The sequence below is a fragment of the Nannospalax galili genome, unplaced genomic scaffold (assembly GCF_000622305.1).
Source record: "Nannospalax galili isolate Female #2095 unplaced genomic scaffold, S.galili_v1.0 scaffold34, whole genome shotgun sequence".
NCBI lineage: Eukaryota > Metazoa > Chordata > Mammalia > Rodentia > Spalacidae > Nannospalax > Nannospalax galili.
Window position 1 is genome coordinate 981,121 of NW_008338996.1, and position 8,686 is coordinate 989,806.

Below are 8,686 nucleotides of genomic sequence, written 5' to 3' on the forward strand. Positions count from 1 at the left end.
GCACATGGACTGGAGAGATGACTCAGTGGATAAAAAGCTTGCTATGCAAGCATAAGGACCTGAGTTCCAGAATATTCCAGAACCTACCTATATATATATAATTTAGTGACACTTAGAGCATTCACAGTATTACATAACTATCACCACCTAGTTCCAGAACATTATCTATCACATCAAGGAACCCCACATGCATTAAAGCAGTCTTTCTCCCTTCATAATCCAGCCTTGGCCCCTGAACACTGGCTTTCTGTCTTTGGAATCTCTCTGGTTTTGATACTTCATACAAATGGACGTACTGAATGTAGCCTCTGTGCTGCTTCTCTCACTTGGTATAATGCTCTCAAAGTTCACTTGTGTCGTGGCCTACAGTGCTGCATGCCTTATGTAGCTCAGTAACACTCCATTCCTCAGGTGGTAGGCATTTGGGCTGAGTCTACTGTTTGGCAATAGTGAGAAGTGATACCATAAACACACTCATAGGAATCTTCGTTGCACACCTGTTTTATTTTTATTTATTTAATTTTTTTACATTTACTTATTTTAAATCTTATTTTTATTTTTTATGTACTTGAGTGGTTTGCCTTCATGTATGTAAGTGTACCACATGCATGCAGTGCCCATGAAGCCAAAAGAGGGTGTTGAATCCCCTGGAACTGGAGTTACAGAGAGTTGTTAGCTGCCCTGTGGGTGCTGGGACCTGAAGCCGGGTCCTCTGCAAGAGCAGTCAGTACTGTTAACTGCTGAGTCATCTCTCCAGCCCCTCATTTATTTTTTGAGACAAGATTTCACTTACTATGTAGACTTGACTGGCCTGGAACTCACTATGTAGACCAGGCTGGCATTGACCTTACAGAGATCTGCCTGCTTCTGCCTCCTGAGTGCTGGGATTAAAGGCCACCATGCCCAGCTAGCACAATGATTTTAACTCTCTTAAGTGGCAGCTACACTTTCTGAACACTGTTCTCCCCCTCCCCTTGCCTTGCAATTTCCTCTCTGTCACAGAGTTTTCGTGCGTGTGGGTCTCTTTTTAGACTTCTTATTGTGATGAATTGGTGTACTAACCCACCCTAAAACCAACACTATACAGGAGTCCCCAGGCATACATGGTTTCATTTCCTGGAGCTTTCATTACCCACAGTCTACTTCAGACTGGAAATGTTGAATGGAAAATTCCAGAAACAAATAATTCATAAGTTTTAAATGACTTGGTTCTTTATGTTTTGTTTGAGACAGGATCTCACTGTGTAGAACAGAATAGGCTCAAACTAGATCTTTCTGCCTTAGCCTCTCAAGTGCTTGGATTATAGACATGTACGTATGTCTAGTATGTCCAACTGTTAAATACGTTTTATTAGAATACACTATTGTAATTGTTCCATTTTATTACAGATTGTTGTTACTCTCTTATGATAAATTAAGCTTTATTGTAGTATTAATACATATGTACAAGAAAAATCATAAACGTATACAGATGATCCTTATCTTACATGGGAGACTTGTCTCCTATTGTCAATCAAAAATATTGTAAAGCAGCTTAACACTTGGGAGGTGGAGGCAGGAGAACTTAGGGTTCAGGACCACCCTCAGCTACACAGTGAGTTTGAGATCATCCTAGTTACAAAAGACCGTTTCTATAAATATAAAAAAAGTGTGTTGCTTTTATATTGAAGTTAGATAGTTCAAGTGATGTAAAGGTAATATAAAAATGTTTTGATATACTTATTTTTATCTAGAATTTTTCTTTAGTGACTCAGATAATAAGATGGTTTCTGGTCCATTTTTTGGAGTTTACTACCTGATAGGATAAAAACATAGTTCAAAAGCTGGGCATGGTGGCACACACCTTCTGTCCTAGCACTTGGGAGGCAGAGACAGGTGTATCTCTGTGAGTTCAAGGGCCAGCCTAGTCTACATAGTGAGTTCCAGGCCAGCTGGGGCTACAGGGCCCTCTAGAATGAATAAAATTGAAAACAGAATATCAACACTGGAAGATAAAGTTGAAGAATTGGACCACTCAAGCAAAGATTATGAAACATAAAAAAACAACAACACAGGAATGAAATATGCAGGAGATGTGGGATGCCATGAAAAGACCAAGTGTAGCTCAAAAAGACCAAAAAAAAAGAAAAAAAAAAAAAAGTTCAAAAAGGTCAGAGCTAGATGTAGTGATACAGACCTATAATCTCAGTCCTTGGGAGTAGAAACAGGCTCAAGACTGCAAAGTAATCATCAGCTACATGGTGAATTCCAGGTCAGCCTGGTCTACTGAGACCCTCGACAAAAGTCAAAGAAGTCCTTAGTAGAAGTAGACATCAAGGAATTCAAGGTATATGTTTTGATTATCTTGTTTTTCAGGGCTTCTTGATTATCAGCTGAAGCTAGCTGGGGTGAGAGGCTCCTTCCCTTCCCATGTCTCCTGAAATACCTTGTCTTTTGATCCCAACCTCCACCACTGCCACCTGTCTCTCTGGCTGACTCCTCCCATCTCAGGCTTCTCACAAGACCCTGTCCCCCAGAGCTCTCCCTCTGAGCCCTGGTTGCACATGTCTTGGCATGGAGGACTGGATGGTTCTTGGTTTACCATCTGCTTCCTACTGGGTTGCAAACTCCTCCTAGACTACGACACTGCCTGGCTTCGACTCCTTAACAGATGTAGGGTCCCAATATATCTGTTGAAAAAAGGAAAGGAGCAAAGAGGAAGGTCTTCTGGCGCCAGGACACAGGGGATGGCAAAGTTTGCTTGCATAGACCCCACCTTTCTCCTTTGGAAAACAGGGAGTGATTGGTTTCTACCTGTTGGGTGGGTCAAGATTTAAAGAAGTTGGTATCTGTGTAAAGCACGTGGAGCTGTGTCCGTCTATCTGTCTGGTTGATCAGTGTTGGCCAGGCCCACTCTTCCTCTCCAGGAAATCCTCTCACTAGTCAGGCAACTAACTCATCTAGTCATCTCCTCCCAGATTTGCATATGAGGCAGAGGAGTCTCAGAGCAGCTGATGACTCAGCTAAGGCCTCGAACCTCGAACTTCTGACTCCAAACCCAATATTCAGCCTGGTAGATAATGGCCACAGTCACTGAAGTGTTGTTAATCAGCTACAGGACGTTCAGTTCAAGATGCAGGAGTTATTTCTGGGAACTTTCACAGCTCAAATTTTCATTCAGTTAAAGCTTTCTTTTTTCTTTTTTAAATTTTTACTTATTTTATGTGTATGGGTGTTTGGCCTACATGTGTGTAACTGCACCCGGGTCGTGCAATACCTGCAGAGAGGCCAGAGGAGTGCGTTACATCCCTTGGACCTGGAGTTATAAATGATTGTTATCAGCCATGTGGGTGCTGGGAGTTGAATCCTGGTCTTCTGTAAGAGCAGCCAGTGCTCTTAATAAGTGAGCCATCTCTCCAGCTCACTGATTTGGTATATTTTTAGACAAGGTTTCCCTGTAGCCCTAGCTAGCCTGGAATGCTCTATGTAGACCAGGCTGGCCTCAGTCTCACAGGGATCTGCCTACCTATGCCTCCCAAGTGCTGTGATTAAAGGTGCTTGCTACCATGCATGGCTACTTTTTTTTTTTTAATATTGTGTGTTTGTGTGTGTGTTCGCACATGTCTGCCCATGGGTGTGTACACATGAGTACAGGTGCCTTCGGCAGAGGTGGCCAATAGAAATCATCAGACCCTTGGAACTGGAGTTACAGGCAGTTGTGAGGTGATGTGGTGCTGGGAACTGAATCCTGTCCTCCGGAAGAACAGCAAGAGCTCTTAATCACTGACCATCTCTCCAGCTATATCTCCCATTTTAATGAAGTAAGTGTAAATCTAAAATGAAGCATGAACTTGTGCTCATTGCTCTATAGACCCAAACAAATCCTCACACAAGCATGAGCAGAAAACTTAAAATCAAATTTGAAAATTCAAATCAACATTAAATCAAAGCATAAATTTTATTATTTGTGTTTAATTGTAGCAGAGCAATGTTTCAAATTGCCTTTTTTCATGTATCGTTATTTATTTGTTTATTTATTGCCTTTTTGAGACAGGGTCTCCCTGTAGCTTGAGCTGTCCTGGAACTCACTATGTAGACCAGGCTGGCCTTGAGCTCACAGAGATCCGCCTGCCTCTGCCTCCCAAGTGCTGGGACTATAGGCGTGCGCCACCATGCCCGGCTAGTTATTTATTTTTAAAACTAACATACAAAGTATTTGATGTCATTATGACATTTTGTGTCAATACAAAAGCATAACTCTTACTTCAAAGAGGATACAAAATATTCTGGAGCCAAATATAAGTGACCATGGCTTGGGAACACAGATTCAGGTTACCCCAAATTCCATGCTCCAATGTGGTAACTGTTTCACTAGGTTTTATAGTAACAGAACAAAGAAAAGTTATAAATCAAGACACTTTTTAAATACATGGAACACAGTAAGTAGTCAGACACAGCAAAAGAGAAGCCTCAGCTATAGGCCTCAGATGCTATCTGATGACATTTGTAGCCTCATAATGGGGGGGAGACTGTTTCTTCTGTTAAGTTAATAACTGTTATTCATCATAAGAATCTTAATTCAGAAACAGAGATGGGAAGGAGTAACTATTTGTAGGCTAGAAATGTCCCCAGATAATTTGTGAATAGATTTTAGATCTGCAATGTTCCAAACTCTCCACAGTCACTGAAGTGTTGTTAATCAGCTGCAGGACGTTCAGTTCAAGATGCAGGAGTTATTTCTGGGAACTTTCTTTCACATTGTTTTAATAAATTCTCCTCCCCTTTCATCTCCTCTGCCCCCTCTTTTTTCTTGTGTTGGAGCTGGGATTGAACCCAGGGCTATGTGAATATCACTGAGCCTTTTCCAGTCCCTTTTTACTCTCTCTCTCTCTCTCTCTCTCTGGTCTCCCTGTCTCCCCAACTAGCTGGACTCACTATGTAACAGACCAGGTTGGCCTCCATCTAACAGAAATCTGCTGGCTTCTGGCTTCTGTCTCTGGAGTGCTGGGATTAAAGGTGAGTGCCACCATGTTCGGATCTCTTCATTATTTATTTATACATTGAGAGATACATAGAACTCGTGTGTCAAGATGCAAGTATGGTGATCAGCAGACAATTTTTCTGGGATCTGTTCTTGCCTTCCATCTTGTTTTGAGGCAGGGCCCCTCTCTCTCTTAAAAGATTTATTTTATTTTTATTTATGTGTATGTGTTTGTGTCTGTGTGTATGTGGCCCATGTATGCAGGTGCTTGGGGAGGACAGAAGAGTATGTTGGATCCTCTGGTATGGAATCATGTGTGGTTGAGTCACCTAGTGTGAGTGCTGGGAACTCTGGCCCTGAGTTTCCTAAGCAGGAAGTGCTTAACCATTTAACCATCTCCCCAGCCCAAGGCAAGGCCGGTCTCTCTTGTTTCTGCTGCTGTGCTGCACACTGTAGGACAGCTAGCACATGACCTTCCAGTCAGTGTTACTGTCTCTAGCTCCCATCTCTTTGCAGGAGTAGTGAGAGTAGATTCTCCAAGGTCAGTTCTGGGAATGGAACTCAGGTTGTCAGGCTTAAGTGTCAAATACCTTCTAGTGCTGAGCCATCTCCCTGACTCTTGATTTTTTAATTACAAAGGGCCATCATTTGAGCTACCAGCATATTCCATATTATTACAGCAGAAATGAAAACTTATTAAGGAAAAACCATTTCCCTCAGATGAAGAGAATGGAATCTCTGGCCTAGGTTTTAGACTTAGGGCAATGTGAGTGCTGGGGTTACAGGTGTGTACTATCACATCCAGATCTCAAAAGTTACTCACACAGGGTGTAGTGATACATACCTGTAATCCTAGCACTTAGGAGGTTGAGGCAGGAGGAACAGGAGTTCAAGACCAGCCTCAGCTACATAACATGTTCAAAGCCAGCCAAGGCCACATAAGACACCAAGTTGCAAATAAACAAACAAAAAGAAACCAAAACATTTCTCATCTAGGCTAATGGGCAGAACAATGCATTCTCAAAGGCTATAATGGGAAATGGGAAATGGTGCACTTGGCATTACACGCTCACAGTTTTTACTGTGGCTGCTAATAAGCTCCCTGCAAGTATGTTCACAAGACAATAATGGTGCGATTGATCTCCAGCAAAGGGCTTATTGTGCTGGCTGCCATGGCCACTCCTCATTCCAGAGTTGCTGTGTGAGGCTGTCGGAAGGAATCCATTCTCCCATTGCTCTACTCTCCCCCACCCACCAGAAAACTAGGTTTTCCCCAAGTTCTGTGACATCACCTGATGGGTGGGTGGGCTCTGTGGGCCCTTCAAGAATTCAAGTAGACTGGGTGTGGTGGTCCACACCTTCAATCCCAGCATCCAGGAAGTAGAGTTAAAATCCAGCCTTGTTTACATAGAGAGTTCCAGGCCAACCAGAGCTGCATGTGAAACCTTGCCTCCAAAAAAGATTAACCATCACAAGTACCCTCCCCCCTATTCCTCCGTACACCTGCATACATGGGCACACACACACAGACACAAACACATACACATAAAAATAAATCTTTTAAGAGAGAGAGGGGCCCTGCCTCAAAACAAGATGGAAGGCAAGAACAGATCCCAGAAAAATTGTCTGCTGATCACCATACTTGCATCTTGACACACGAGTTCTATGTATCTCTCAATGTATAAATAAATAATGAAGAGATCCGAACATGGTGGCACTCACCTTTAATCCCAGCACTCCAGAGACAGAAGCCAGAAGCCAGCAGATTTCTGTTAGATGGAGGCCAACCTGGTCTGTTACATAGTGAGTCCAGCTAGTTGGGGAGACAGGGAGACCAGAGAGAGAGAGAGAGAGAGAAAGTAAAAAGGGAGTGGAAAAGGCTCAGTGGTATTCACACAGCCCTGGGTTCAATCCCAGCTCCACCACAAGAAAAAAGAGGGGGCAGAGGAGATGAAAGGGGAGGAGAATTTATTAAAACAATGTGAAAGAAAGTTCCCAGAAATAACTCCTGCATCTTGAACTGAACGTCCTGCAGTTGATTAACAACACTTCAGTGACTGTGGAGAGTTTGGAACAGGATCCTTTCACCCCTAACAAGCTAATTTCAGAGAATTTTCATGCATATCTCCCTTGTAACCTAAGTTGGTTCCCTGTCCAAGTCAATGTTTGAAAAGGGAGACAAAGCATCAGCCAGTGTCACGCATCACATGCATGCTGTGTGCCATCTTCATGATGTCAACTTAATAGCTCTGTTATTTAAAGAGCTAATTTCTCTCCCCCCCCCCCCCCTTTCGACATGATCTCCCGGTAGCCCTGTAGCTCCAGCTGGCCTGGAATTTGCTATGTAGACTAGGCTGGCCTGGGGATCTGCTTGCCTCTGCCTCCTAAGTGCTGGAATTAAAGGTGTGCATCACAGGACTAGAAAGAAGCTAATTTCTTGGTCTATGAAAAGGATGTTCAAAAGGGAATATCCTAGCAAAAGCAAATTTTCACTTTTCCTTCGGTAAAGTAGAACGATCTGAACCCAAGGGTGGGGGCAAACCAAATAAGGACAGATGGATGTGCCTGCTGGGCGGAAAGGCATAGCCTCTGAAACCATTATTTGGCGTTCCTTTCTAGATAATTCTAGGAGAGGATGCCAGTGACTGTCAGAGGACACCATGGGCTCAAAGACCACAGGCAGGCTCTGCACTAGGTACCCCAGAACCAGCTCTTCACCTCCAGAGCTCAGGACTTGCCGCCCCCGCGCATCTCCCCCCTCGTCCCCGCCCCCGCCGGGGCAGACGTCCTCCGCAGCCCTCTGCCCCTGGCCGTCTTTTTCTGTGTTCTCTCTTGCCTGGAAAACACAAGGTGGGGAAGACCTTCCAGTTTCCAGTCAGTCATCTGACAGTAAGCCAGCGTCCCTCAAGGCCGGTGCAGTGAAGGCGACCGTCCCTCACCCCATCCTCCAGGGATTCACCTCCCAGTTCCTTCTCTACCACCCCTACCACCACGTGCAGGCGGAGACCCAGTTGCCGTCACCGGGATTTTTTTTTTTTTTTTTTTTGCTGGTTTCAGGCTTTTTTCTGCCTGAGCGGAGATGAAACAAACACGACCCCTCCGGCAGCCAGGCGCACAGGCACTCGCTCACGCCGCCACCCCCTGGCTGCTGCGTCCTGGGCGGGGACCGGCTTGGCTCCATCCCCCGTCCGGTGCTCCTCTGGCCGCTGCAGGGAGGAGGCGGCGGTGGGGAGGGAGCGCACCCCGCCCGGCACGCCCGGCCCCCGCTCCCCGCGAGGCGCGGTCAGCCGGCACCCGCCCAGCGCCCGGGGTTCTGCGGATCAGGTGGGTCCTGCGGAGGGGAGGCGGCGTGCTGGGCGCTGGGAGGGCGGTTGCTACGGCCCTCCTTGCTCTGCTCGGTCCCTTGCTTTTGTTCTGGTCATTTCCTCTGTGTGCAGATCCTGAACCCCAGGCTCTGTCCCCATCCTGCTCCTGGTCGCTGCCTCTGTCCCGCCTTCCAGACTAGGTAGTGTCTTCAGGGCTGCGGGCCTGGGTTGCTCCCTTTCCTGGGCATCCTCAAGGGTAGGGCAGGGTATCGGCGGGGCCACTGAAAAAGAACCAGAGGCTAGAAGGGCAGGAGGCGAGCGTCCCTGGAGAGGGGTGGTTCTTCCTTAGGGCAAAATTGGAAGGAGATGCAGAATGGGGGAAGGAGGAAGAAAAGGAGAGAGGGAAAGGGGGAGGGAGGGG

General features: G+C 45.6%; 1 protein-coding gene across 6 annotated transcripts in view; it reads left to right on the top strand.

Moving 5' to 3' along the window:
• The first annotated feature begins 8,063 nt into the window (after positions 1 to 8,063).
• The window catches only part of LOC103734487 (N-acetyllactosaminide alpha-1,3-galactosyltransferase), a 74,797-nt gene continuing 74,174 nt past the window's right edge, over positions 8,064 to 8,686 (top strand). For 2 of the 6 annotated variants that reach the window (XM_029563698.1, XM_017798258.2), the window contains exon 1: positions 8,150 to 8,284. The gene's annotated coding sequence lies outside the window, so the exon portion shown is untranslated. Of the gene's footprint in view, positions 8,285 to 8,304; positions 8,466 to 8,686 lie in introns of those variants that run through there. The other 4 variants (XM_017798259.2, XM_008833449.3, XM_029563695.1 and 1 more) reach the window with 4 other exon arrangements.